Source organism: Aegilops tauschii, chromosome 5 (assembly GCF_002575655.3).
Source record: "Aegilops tauschii subsp. strangulata cultivar AL8/78 chromosome 5, Aet v6.0, whole genome shotgun sequence".
In the NCBI taxonomy this organism is placed as follows: Eukaryota; Viridiplantae; Streptophyta; class Magnoliopsida; order Poales; family Poaceae; genus Aegilops; species Aegilops tauschii.
In genome coordinates, this window is record NC_053039.3 from 237,148,042 (window position 1) to 237,162,042 (window position 14,001).

Genomic DNA, 14,001 nt, shown 5'->3' on the forward strand with positions numbered 1-14,001 from the left:
ATGCCGACGACTTAAGTCACATAATTCAACAGCCCGGAGAGTCAGCCAGGAAATTCTGGACTAGGTTCCTAACCAAAAAGAACCAGATCGTCGACTGTCCGGATGCCGAAGCCCTGGCGGCCTTTAAACACAGCATCCGGGATGAATGGCCGCCCGACACCTCAGCCAAGAAAAGCCAAAGTCCAAGGCATCCCTTACGGCACTTATGACCCACTTTTGCGTGGGAGAAGACAGCTGGCTAGCCCGTAGTAATAACAATGCAAGCGAACCTGGCACTACGGAAGCCAGAAATAGCAACGGCCCCCTCTCGGCCTCGTCAGCCCCACTTCCCCCCTGTGCGTAGATATTTCCCCCTCGCCCACTTCCCCGCATCTCGCAACCGAAGCACCGTTGCCATGGCTGACCTCGTCCATGCGCCCACCCTCGTCCCCGACGCCTGAACACTTGTTCAAGAGCTTCACCGGCCTCTGCTACGTCGTCTACGACCACGGGATCGAGCTCAACGCCCCTACGTCGCGCGGATCGAGCCGTTCCCCTTCACTGCCCCGCCGACGCCATCGCCGGATCCGCACCACCCCGACGCCTCCGAGCCATCCCTGTGCTCCGATGTGAGCTTCCCTCTGTTCCCCTTCCTTCGTTTGCTCGTTTCCGTCGCCGTCCGCACGGGCCCGTGCACCACCGTGGCCATGGCACCACTGCCGAGCACGTTGTCGTTGATGGGGTCCGTCCCGAAGAAAAACCAAGGTCGGTGCCGTGCATCTAGTGCTCCCAGGAGGCGCGCGTGTCGTATGTGTAGCCGAATCCATGCCCGCCCGCTCGAATCGAACTAACACGCAGCCACCGCCGCCGTCCGCCTTGGCCGGCCATGCCTGCTCCTGTCGCGCTCCAACCGCGTGCTGGTCGTCCCAGGGCACTCCCTGGTCGCGCCCTCGCGCGGCCCCGTGCCAGCTTCCAGCCCGCTTGGCGCTGCCGCCACTGCCTGCTGCGCTGCTGCTGCTCCGCAACGCGTGCTCGCCCGCCCGAGTCCGCCGTTTCCCTTCCCGCGTGCTGCTGCCCCGCGCTCCGGCCATGTCCGGCGTGCGCGCGCGCCCCACCGTCGAGTACGGCACACCCACACCTCCACCCGCCGTTGCTGCTCGCGCCTGCTGCCCTGCAACCGCCCGTGCATGCCCCTTCGCCTGCTCTTTGCTGCTGCTACTGCCCATGCTACCGCCACCGCTGCACTTGCCTCCGCGTCGCCGCGCCGGCACCACGCGCCGCTGCACGCACGCGCACGACCCGCGTCGCATCTGCCCAAGCGAGGCCGTGCCCTCCTGGCCCCTCCCGCGCCAAGCGCCTGGCCATGGCCGCCGCACGCGAGCGTGCGTGCCCAGCCATGGTGGCTGGCTATGCCTTGGCCGGCCCTGTGTGTATTCGTGTGCGCGTGTGTGTTAGATTAGATATAATGGCCCACTGCCATGTGGCCCCCTACTAATTAGGTTAGTTAGATTAATTACTAACAATTAGTTTAGCCACCGTCACTTACCACTAGGCCCCACCGGCTGATTAAGTTAAAATAATAATAAAATCAATCTGGTACTAACTGGGTCAATGACAGGTGGACCCGGGTCAGCCCTTTGACTAGTCAAAGTTGACCAGTCAACTGCTGAGTCAGCAGTTGACCAGACCCACCAGTCAGCCTCTCGGTGGGTGTACTTCTAGGAACACTTAGCAATTTCAGTGGTATTTTCGAATTTAAAATAAAACCAGAAGTTCCAGGAAATTGTTTAAACTTTGGAAATTCGCAGAAATTCAACCGTAACTCGGATGAAAATGTTTTCTACATGAAAGTTGCTCAGAACGACGAGACAAATCCGAATGCGTGGTCCGTTTACCTGTTAGATGTTTCTAACTAGCTGAACATGGAACATTCCCCCTCCGGTCATCTGTCTGATACAGGTCCGGAACCGGGAAAACATTCCCGGTTGAGTTCCCTCTTCACCTATAACGTGTAGTCATACGCTAGGTCACACCCGGCACAACATATTGCCATGTTATGCTTTGTGATGCTATGTTTGCTTTATATTTACTGTTTCTTCCCCCTCTTCTCTCCGGTAGACCCCGAGACCGATGCTGCCCCTATGATCGACTACGTCGACGACGACCCCTCCTTGCCACAGCAACAAGGCAAGCCCCCCTTTGATCATCCCGATATTGCCCATTCCTTTCTCTCATGCTTGCATTAGATTTTGCTACTGTTATTGTTTGCTCCTACTCTGATGCACAACCTGCTTTTGTAACTTGCTCATTTTACCTTACCTGCTTATCCTAAACTACTTAGTATAGGTTGGTTAGTGATCCATTAGTGACCCCCACCTTGTCCTTGTTGCCCCTGCTTCATCATCGAAGACCCATTCAACAGGATCAAAGACCAGGCCCCGACACCGCACATCACTTTCCCCTTAGTTGCTCGACACTACTGGGTTACTATCGAGTGCCAGGGGTGAGACCTCATCAGCACTTCTGATGTTACCCTGTAGTGTAGCTATTCGGTTGTGGTCATCGAGGGTGATTCCGCCTTAACCACTTCCGATACGACTCTGTCGTGCAACCCCTCAAGTGTGAACTTCGAGGGTGGTTCCTCTTACGTTCACCTTGATGATTACATCGAGTGGAATCCGTCAAGGGTGATTCCTCAGGTTTTCCCCTTGGTGTTAGACACACAGTTACTATGGTTACTATGACTTACACTGAACCCTGTTACTGAAGACGGGTCGGCCCTGAGGGGTACCCGCGCGAGCATATTTGCAAGTGATGAGGAGTCGGGTTGACCTGGAGGGTGCCCGTGAGATAATTACGAGGCGTGGCCGGGCATTCCTAGCCCTTGCTGCAAGTCCTCGAGACGGGGCAACGGGGTCACATCTTTCGTGAGTCTCTGCTTGTTACCGCGCGTTCCTAATCCACTATGATTTGGATATTTGATCCGAGGGGCCTCTGGCCTGATAGCACTAACCATCACGTGGGCATAGTATGGGCGTTCTGCATCGTATACATCAGCCGAAGCTTAATAGACGTCAGCGGCTGAGCGGCGTGCGCCGGGTTGGACTGCGTAAGCACCTGCCTTGTTGAAGGAGGTAGCTAGGTCTGCTCACCGGCCGCGTTCGCAACGTGCAAGAGTTCCCGGGGAGATGGCCCATGACCCTTGGGGGCATAGGTTTAGTCCGGCGTGATGACCTCTCTATTAAGCCTAGGTTGGGTTGCGGCGTATTGTTTGGCCGAGGCCGGGCATGACCCAGGAAAGTGTGTCCGTCCAGAGTTAATCGAGCGTGGTGGGTAAGTTGGTGCACCCCTGCAGGGAAGAAAACATCTATCGATAGCCTGTCCTACAGTAACGGACACTTCGAGTTGTATCCCGATCGATACAACTAGAACTGGATACTTGTGATGAGAATTGGATTGTGATGAGAAATGGATAGTATGGCTCTGGGATTGCTTTCTCACAGGGAGTCGAGAAAGGATCTCTGGCCAAGGTTGATAACACTTCTACTACTTTATTTTATGCTACTCTACTCCCTCCTGCTGTTGCAAGATGGTGGTTTCCAGAAGATGCTAGTCTTCGATAGGACTAGGCTCTCCCCTCTATTCTGGCATTTCTGCAGCCCAGTCCACATATACAACCTTCCTTTGATAATGTTGCATATGTAGTGTAGATCCTTGCTTGCGAGTACTTTGGATGAGTACTCACGGTTGCTTTGCTCCCCCTTTTCCCCCTTTCTTCTTCTTTCCGGTTGACGCAACCAGATGTCGGAGCCCAGGAGCTAGATGCGACCGTCGATGCCTACTACTACGTGGAGACCGCTGACGACCAGGAGTAGTTAGGAGGCTCCCAGGCAGGAGGCCTTGCCTTTTCGATCGTAGATGCTTTTGTGCTTGCCTTCTTAAGGCAAACTTGTTTAACTCATGTCTGTACTCAGATATTGTTGCTTCCGCTGACTCTTGTGTATTCAAGCTTATGTATTTGAACCCTCGAGGCCCCTGGCTTGTAATATAAAGCTTGTATTATTTTCATTTGTGTCTAGAGTTCTGTTGTGATATCTTCCCGTGAGTCCTTGATCTTGATCACACACATTTGCGTGTATGATTACTGTACGATTGAATCAAGGGCGTCACAAGTTGGTATCAGAGCCAACTGCCTGTAGGTAGCCCCCTTTCCAACTCCTTGGCCGAAGTTGAGTTTAGTCATCCAAAACTGTTTTACTAACTTGGATGCGTTGCTTACGGGCCCACGTCACCAATTGGGTGGTATTAGGATCTTTTATTCCTCGACTATACTCTGGGACTCTAATCTCTCTTCTATTCGGGTTAAAATGGATTTACTAACGCCGACACTTAGGTTCTCGGACCCACTTCCTCCCGGAGAGCCCCGACATTACCGATGACCGCTTGCTGCACTAGAAGATTCTGCAGTTACTCTGCGATGTTTTCCCGAGACCACCGTGCCCACCGCTTTGCAGTTCCTGACCACCGATAAGTCCCCATGGATAACATCCTTGCTGTTTGTACCTTCATCCCCAGTTGCTCTTGTTGTTACAAGTTATCCCTAGCACTCTCCATTGTTCCGAGAATCCTTTGTGCCTTCTGCTTTGCAGCTTCTTTTTGCACTGCGGATAATTCACTTAACCAGGGTCCACTCATCCCTAGTTGTTCATATGCTTTTCAAAATACTTGTAAATACTATCCGATCTTCCGAGAATCCTCTTCAAACTATTGATCTGCAAATACTTGTCTGCTTGCATTATGGATGCTTTCCATATGTGTAGCAATATTCATTAGTATCCTTTGACACCATCATTTTGATCCTATCGATTCAACATGTGTGTGAAAGCACGCAATCATCAGTTGATCCTTCTAAATTATCTTTCCGTCTCAGACGTCATTTTGAACATGAGCTGGTTCTCGACCAATCTATTTGTCATCGATTGTGCCCCTAGGTCTATTCTACTTATCCATCCTTGATCAGAGCGTCTGCTTCTGATCCTTCGTTTTGGAATCATAATTCCTTTGTTATCTAAGCATCGAATTATTCAGATGTTCTATAATCTGATGCCTTTACATTCTTTCTTCCTCTAATTGAGTCGATACTCACATCAGCTCCATTTTGGACCGGCAGGCCCATTGCTGGGTTATTATCCGATAGTATCCTTCACATTCAAAATTCTTGTGAGTTATTCCCATGATACATAATGTCTTTGACAATTTATATCCTCTGCTTTTGTCAACCATGCTCTACCTTCCGAGCTTGTGTTATTTACTCTTGGAGTTTGTGGTATATGTTCCTAAGATGCCCCTATGGGTTGAACCTATGCCATCCCTAATCCATGTGAACCCGAGAGTTTTCACGAGTCATACTCTTCTGGTGTTTTGCCAAATATAAATTCCTACACTACAACTCCATCGAAAGCGAGAAGTGAATGAAAGGTTACGCATTGAAGAAGTGGGAGTCGACCTTGAACCTTTGTGTTCATACCCATGGACCCGATGTAGAACTTATCATGGAAGCTGCTTGTAAAAATAATTACCCCTTGTTATAAGTTCATCTGGTATCGGTGAATTGATCCTTCGCAACCGTGGTTCCGACCATGATCGTTCTTCTTTGGTCCCATTTCTTGGACAAGTTAAATCATTTGTCTTCTGTAGGTCAATACGCCTGCCCAACCTCTATTATGATCTACCTTCGAGTATTACCCCTGGTATCTTGAGGATACCATGCCATTGTACTACCTCTTATGAACTTTTGATGGAGTACTACTTTACCCTGTCTTTGTCACTTCATGCGTTCTGGGTTTTGTCAACCGAGAACACCGATAAGTGAATCGATTCTGCACTCCAATTCAATAACTCTAAGTAATTTTCGTTGCTTACGAGTTTAATAATCCTTCAAGTCATTCCTAGCTTGATCGGTTGTATCATTATCGTGCCAAATTTTAACTATGCTACCCGGTTCTTCTTCCCGGAGCACAATTTTCGACAATGAGCTAAACTTACGTCGATCTTCCTTGTCATATCATTTTGCCTTGAACAACAAGCTTGATTTCAAGTTTGTGTCGTATCTGTGGTTCCAATAGCCTTTCGCTTCATCCTTCCTGTTGCTTGATGCCGTTGCTCCTCGATGGCATCTTCGTAGAGCCTCTCGACAAATATGTCGTGATCATCGTCAATATTCTGAGCTCTTCTAGGTTATCTATCGAATTCATGATGAGAAATATCATCCTTGCCCCTCGATGAATTGTTACTGAGCCCGTGGGCCCTATCCTCATCATTTTTCTTGCTAAAATGGTACAACTTAATTTATAAGTTGTTTCCGATGGATCCTTTGTGAATCCAAAGTCTGTCCTTTACCTGATGACCATGTCGATGCTATCCCGAAGCATGACTGTGGTACTCCGATCATCAACAAGAGCATTCAAAGCACAATGCTAAATGTTTCATGATCGTTTATCCAAACACCATTGTATGGGTAACGTCATGAATTTCCTCGCCCCTTTAATATAGTGGTTAACTGCATGCTGTCCTATCTTGTATATCCTGCTACGCTTGTTCTTGTGGAGGGTATGCTCCTAATACTTGTGTTCAAACACATTTTTCCTTTCCAATGTTCTGATTAATCTAATGATCACCTTTTCTTTTCCATTGTTTTGTTTAACCTTTCTTGTGGTTTATGAGACCTAAGCAGTAATAGTTCCTTGCTTATTATGTAAACACCTCGGTGTACAATTTATTAGTAAGACCTTGTTATTATTGCTGTTGACATTCCGGTAACCACCGATGGACGAGAACTTTGCCTATCGGTCCTCCTCGTTCAACGAGCAGGAAAATAGTTCTCTTCGTCCCTCGCCCTTGGTACCAACGTTGTTTGCAACATAACTGACAGTCTAGCATCTGACATGCCTTGCTATTGGCCCCCTTTCTACTTTTAACCCACATGGTGGGCCCATCACCCACAGTTCCACTGGATCGAAACCTGACTCTCCTGTATATCCTTTATTCTGAAGTATCATTTGCTCTTGTCTTTGTGTGTTGTCACAAGCCACCCTCCGAGAGATAATCTATTCCCGATGCTCTAAACCCCCCCTTCTCACACTCTGTTCAGGTATCGATCGTTTGTCCATTCGCTTGATACTTCCTATTGTACCTTCATATTTTGCTCTCGATGGTTTCTTAAGTTTCAACTCGAGAGATACTTCTACCACATTCCCTGAATTGTTCACCAGATAATTAACCCTATAAGGGTCAGTTCTTCCGAAGTTACTCTTTACTTCCTCACTTAAATCTCGGGACGAGATTTCTTGCAGTGGAGGAGATTTGTAACACCCCCAGTGTCATGCTACAGTAACCCTCTGTGATTAATCTAATCATTTTCCTAAACAGTGCTTAATCACCTTTGTTCAATATCCCATTTGAAATTCCAGTCAATTCAAATTCAAGTGAAGTTTGAAGTTGATCAAAAGTTGCTGGCAAAATGTTCATCATTTGTCAAAAATTCCATAACATTTAATTGTTAGGGAAAACAACATCACCTCCAAGCCAAGATGGACTATAGCAATTTAAAACAGTGCCAAATCAGCAAATTAATAGCTTTTCCATTTATGCAAAATTCCAACAGCTGCAATTAGATTCCAAACTTTTTGGGGCAGTGCACAATATTTCTTTGAATTTGTTTTGGCTAGTGGCATATTTTTGCAAAGTCATTTGTGGCTAAAGGAAAATGCAATAGCTACTGAAAAAAGAAAAGCAGTAAAAGAAAAGGCAAAAGGGAAAAAAGAGAAAGGCCCCCTATACCATGGGCCTAATTCACCCGAGCCGGCCCATCCAGCCCACTCCCTGCACTGGACACCTCCCCTTCCCTGTTCCTCTGTCCTGGGTCGTTACAGGCGCCGTCCCCGCCGGACCCGCCTCGCCGGCGACGCCCCGAAAAGGATAAGGACGCCACAACCCCCTCTCGGCCTCGTCAGCCCCACTTCCCCCCTCTGCGTAGATATTTCCCCCTCGCCCTCTTCCCCGCATCTCGCAACCGAAGCACTGTCGCCATGGCCGACCTCGTCCACGCGCCCACCCTTGTCCCCGATGCCTGAACACTTGTTCAAGAGCTTCACCGGCCTCTGCTACATCGTCTACGACCACGGGATCAAGCTCAACGCCCCTACGCCGCGCGGATCGAGCCGTTCCCCTTCACTGCCCTGCCGACGCCATCGCCGGATCCGCACCACCCCGACGCCTTCGAGCCATCCCTGTGCTCCGATGTGAGCTCCCCTTTGTTTCCCCTTCCTTCGTTTGCTCGTTTCCGTCGCCGTCCGCACGGGCCTGTGCACCACCGTGGCCATGGCAACACTGCCGAGCACGTTGTCGTTGATGGGGTCCGTCCCGAAGAAAAACCAAGGTCGCTGCCATGCATCTAGTGCTCCCAGGAGGCGCGTGTGTCGTATGTGTAGCCGAATCCATGCCCGCCCGCTCGAATCGAACTAACATGCAGCCACCGCCGTCGTCCGCCTTGGCCGGCGATGCCTGCTCCTGTCGCGCTCCAGCCGCGTGCTGGTCGTCCCAGGGCACTCCCTGGTCGCGCCCTCGCGCGGCCCCGTGCCCGCCTCCAGCCCGCTCGGCGCTGCCGCCACTGCCTGCTGCGCTGCTGCTGCTCCGCAACGCGCGCTCGCCCGCCCGAGTCCACCATTTCCCTTCCCGCGTGCTGCTGCCCCGCGCTCCGGCCATGTCTGGCGTGCGCGCGCACCCCATCGTCGAGTACGGCTCACCCACACCTCCACCCGCCGTCGCTGCTCGCCTTGCTGCCCTGCAACCGCCCGTGCATGCCCCTGCGCCTGCTCTTTGCTGCTGCTACTGCCCATGCTACCGCCGCCGCTGCACGCACGCGCACGGCCCGCGCGTCGCATCTGCCCAAGTGAGGCCGCGCCCTCCTGGCCCCTCCCACACCAAGCGCCTGGCCATGGCCGCCGCACGCGAGCGTGCGTGCCCAGCCATGGTGGCTGGCTATGCCTTGGCCGGCCCTGTGTGTATTCGTGTGTGCGTGTGTGTTAGATTAGATATAATGGCCCACTGCCATGTGGCCCCCTACTAATTAGGTTAGTTAGATTAATTACTAACATTAGTTTAGCCACCGTCACTTACCACGGGGCCCCACCAGCTGATTAAGTTAAAATAATAATAAAATCAATCTGGTACTAACTGGGTCAATGACAGGTGGACCCGGGTCAGCCCTTTGACTAGTCAAAGTTGACCAGTCAACTGCTGAGTCAGCAGTTGACCAGACCCACCAGTCAGCCTCTCGGTGGGTGTACTTCTGGGTACACTTAGCAATTTCAGTGGTATTTTCGAATTTAAAATAAAACCAGAAGTTCCAGGAAATTGTTTAAACTTTGGAAATTCGCAGAAATTCAACCGTAACTTGGATGAAAATGTTTTCTACATCAAAGTTGCTTAGAACGACGAGATGAATCCGAATACGCGGTCTGTTTACCTGTTAGATGTTTCTAACTAACTGAACATGGAACATTCCCCCTCCGGTCATCTGTCTGATACAGGTCCGGAACCGGGAAAACATTCCCGGTTGAGTTCCCTCTTCACCTATAAGGTGTAGTCATACGCTAGGTCACACCCGGCACAACATATTGCCATGTTATGCTTTGTGATGCTATGTTTGCTTTATATTTACTGTTTCTTCCCCCTCTTCTCTCCGGTAGACCCCGAGACCGATGCTGCCCCTGTGATCGACTACGTCGACGACGACCCCTCCTTGCCAGAGCAACCAGGCAAGCCCCCCCCCCTTTGATCATCCTGATATTGCCCATTCCTTTCTCTCATGCTTGCATTAGATTTTGCTACTGTTATTGTTTGCTCCTATTCTGATGCATAGCCTGCTTTTGTAACCTGCTCATTGTACCTTACCTGCTTATCCTAAACTGCTTAGTATAGGTTGGTTAGTGATCCATCAGTGACCCCCACCTTGTACGTGTTGCCCCTGCTTCATCATCGAAGACCCGATCAATGGGATCGAAGACCAGGCCCCGACACCGCGCATCACTTTCCCCTTAGTTGCTCGACACTACTGGGTTACTATCGAGTGCCGGGGGTGAGACCTCATCAGCACTTCTGATGTTACCCTGTAGTGTAGCTATTCGGTCATGGTCATCGAGGGTGATTCCGCCTTAACCACTTCTGATACGACTCTCTCATGCAACCCCTCAAGTGTGAACTTCGTGGATGGTTCCTCTTACGTTCACCTTGATGATTACATCAAGTGGAATCCGTCAAGGGTGATTCCTCAGATTTTCCCCTTGGTGTTAGACACACAGTTACTATGGTTACTATGACTTACACTGAACCCTGTTACTGAAGACGGGTCGGCCCTGAGGGGTACCCGCGCGAGCATATTTGCGAGTGATGAGGAGTCGGGTTGACCTGGAGGGTGCCCGCGAGATAATTACGAGGCGTGGCCGGGCATTCCTAGCCCTTGCCGCAAGTCCTCGAGACGGGGCAACGGGGTCACATCTTTCGTGAGTCTCTGCTTGTTACCGCGCGTTACTAATCCACTATGATTTGGATATTTGATCCGAGGGGCCTCTGGCCTGATAGCACTAACCATCACGTGGGCATAGTATGGGCGTTCTGCGTCGTATACATCAGTCGAAGCTTAATAGACGTCAGCGACTGAGCGGCGCGCGCCGGGTTGGACTGCGCAAGCACCTGGCTTGTTGAAGGAGGTAGCTAGGTCTGCTCACCAGCCGCATTCGCAACGTGCAAGAGTTCCCGGGGAGATGGCCCATGACCCCTGGGGACATAGGTTTAGTCCGGCGTGCTGACCTCTCTATTAAGCCTAGGTCGGGTTGCGGCGTATTGTTTGGCCGAGGCCGGGCATGACCCAGGAAGGTGTGTCCGGCCGGAGTTAATCGAGCGTGGTGGGTAAGTTTGTGCACCCCTGTAGGGAAGAAAACATCTATCGATAGCCTGTCCTACGGTAACGGACACTTGGAGTTGTATCCCGATCGATACAACTAGAACTGGATACTTGTGATGAGAAATGCATAGTATGGCTCTGGGATTGCTTTCTCGCACGGAATCGAGAAAGGATCTCTGGCCGAGGTTGATAACACTTCTACTACTTTATTTTATGCTACTCTACTCCCTCCTGTTGCTGCAAGATGGGGGTTTCCAGAAGATGCTAGTCTTCGATAGGACTAGGCTCTCCCCTCTATTCTGGCATTTCTGCAGCCCAGTCCACATATACAACCTTCCTTTGATAATGTTGCATATGTAGTGTAGATCCTTGCTTGCGAGTACTTTGGATGAGTACTCACTGTTGCTTTGCTCCCCCTTTTCCCCCTTTCTTCTTCTTTCCGGTTGATGCAACCAGATGTCGGAGCCCAGGAGCCAGATGCCACCGTCGATGCCTACTACTACGTGGAGACCGCTGACGACCAGGAGTAGTTAGGAGGCTCCCAGGCAGGAGGCCTTGCCTTTTCGATCGTAGATGATTTTGTGCTAGCCTTCTTAAGGCAAACTTGTTTAACTCATGTCTGTATTCGGATATTGTTGCTTCCGCTGACTCTTGTGTATTCGAGCCCTCGAGGCCCCTGGCTTGTAATATAAAGCTTGTATTATTTTAATTTGTGTCTAGAGTTGTGTTGTGATATCTTCCCGTGAGTCCTTGATCTTGATCGTACACATTTGCGTGTATGATTAGTGTATGATTGAATCAAGGGCGTCACAGGCAAGCCCCGACGCAACAGACACAAGCGTCGAAACAACGGTGATAATACCAACGACACGGCGGTCAACGCCGGATTCAGTGGCTCCAAGTCCGGCCAGCGAAAGAAGCCCTTCGAAAGGAACAATTCGGGCTCATCCAGCTTGGACCGCATACTCGCTCGCCCGTGCCAGAGACACGTCACCCCCGACAAACCAGCCAATCATACCAACAGAGACTGTTGGGTTTTTAAACAGGCCGGCAAGTTAAAAGCCAAGAACAAGGAGAAGGGGTCACAAAGCAAGGACGATGACGAGGAGCCCCGGCCACCGAACATAGGGGGACAGAAGAAGTTTCCCCCTCAGGTCAAAACGGTGAACATGATATACGCTACCCACATCCCCAAGAGGGAGCGCAAGCGCGCGCTCAGGGACGTCTATGCGATAGAGCCAGTCGCCCCAAAATTTAATCCATGGTCGTCATGCCCGATCACCTTCGATCGCAGGTATCATCCGACCAGTATCCGTGATGGCGGTTCAGCCGCACTGGTCCTCGACCCAATAATTGATGGATTCCACCTGACGCGAGTCCTCATGGACGGGGGCAGCAGCCTCAATCTGCTCTATCAGGATACAGTGAGCCAAATGGGCATTAATCCATCACGGATCGAGCCCACAAAGACTACCTTTAAAGGAGTCATACCAGGTGTGGAGTCCCGCTGCACGGGCTCAATCACACTAGAGATTGTCTTCGGATCTCCGGACAACTTCCGAAGCGAAGAATTGATCTTCGATATCGTCCCCTTTCACGGTGGCTATCACGCACTGCTTGGACGAACCGCATTTGCTCGATTCAACGTGGTGCCACACTACGCCTATCTCAAGCACAAGATGCCCGGACCACGCGGTGTCATAGCAGTCAATGGAAACACGGAACGCTCCCTCCGTACCGAGGAGAACACCGCGGCTTTAGCAGCAAAAGTACAGAGCGGCCTTTTCAAGCAGAACCTTAATTCGGCGGCCGAGCTCCCAGACACTATCAAGCGAGTCTGGACTACTCTGCAGTAGGACAGCCCAGCTCGTCAAGAGCTCAACTAGCAATTCGGCCTCCGTCCCAGTCCCGACCAAGCGCCGGCGTTCGTACCGCGCGTACATAACTACGCACTCAAAATACCATGGGCATAGACGGAGGCATAACTAGATTGTGATCCATAATACGGCTCGACCTCCCCCGGACACACATACTTTCACTTCTTCTTTTCTTTTTTCCCTTTTCAGGTTTCTTCCACACAGGCTTTTTCTGACGGCCTGATCACCGGTCCTTTTGAAGGATAGATACACCAAGACGGCAAGAAGCACGGATGCATAGGGGAATTTCTAGGTGGTCTCTTTAAATGATCACCCTACCTGTTTTCAGGACCCGCACGCAGCTCTCCCTTGGCCGTGGCATATTAATAGCCGCACTACTTATTGCACTACTTGTACAAATACGCTTTGACGTATTAACTAAACTATAATGGAAACGATTTGCGGCCCAACGTCTGCGGCACTAGCTTGCTAATCTTCCTTTTTTGATAATCTTATTGCACCCGTACACTCTGGTATGCATTAATCCGCTAGGGGCTTCATTGCGCCCCATAATGCGGCAATAAAGTCCGAACACTTTTTTACAGTATATTTCGGCACCCCGAATTTAACATTATATGCATTGGCTCCGAATCATGTCTTTGGTCAATAGTTGGGTTGCCCGGCTCCTGTGTTTACTACCTTACGTTCCGCTATATCGGTTAGGGTAGTAAAGGGAGAACTACTGCGATTGTGTCCTGGTTTATCCGGATGAGCACCTCAGTAGAGAAAGCCGAAAACTGACTGTCATGATGCGGCGAGAGCCGGTCAGCTCTTCAGAGGTTTAAAATCTTTAGCGATTTTTTCCGCACTATGCGATGGATCGGTTCTTACCCGATCAAGTGTTTTACAGCACCCCAGTTCGGATACTAGGGGCTGCGCCTAAATTTTTATTGTCAAACTCCTATGGCTAAGTGAGAGTAATAAAGCCACATAGTCCGATTGCCTGGTTCATTGCGCTAAACACCTCCTTCAAGGACCAAACAACTGGATCAAGAGTGTTTATATTCCATCCCGAACGCCCCTGCACTAACTACGTGGGGGCTGAAGCCGACGACTGGCCAACTCTCAGATTTCATAAAAACAGCCGCGCAGGAGGTAAAATTTTAACGAGCATTATATTACATAATCAACTTTGTTTCATAA

The 14,001-nt window shown here is 50.5% G+C and overlaps 2 long non-coding RNA genes across 2 annotated transcripts; both read left to right on the forward strand.

The window, feature by feature from the left end:
- The first annotated feature begins 290 nt into the window (after positions 1-290).
- LOC141022357 (uncharacterized) lies at positions 291-4,047 on the forward strand. The gene is made up of 3 exons (XR_012183645.1): positions 291-608; positions 2,098-2,166; positions 3,781-4,047. It is a non-coding gene; the product is annotated as an uncharacterized lncRNA (long non-coding RNA).
- Positions 4,048-7,994: 3,947 nt separating this feature from the next.
- On the forward strand, positions 7,995-11,657 carry LOC141022358 (uncharacterized). Its single transcript, XR_012183646.1, has 3 exons — positions 7,995-8,279; positions 9,729-9,797; positions 11,399-11,657. It is a non-coding gene; the product is annotated as an uncharacterized lncRNA (long non-coding RNA).
- Positions 11,658-14,001: the final 2,344 nt, after the last annotated feature.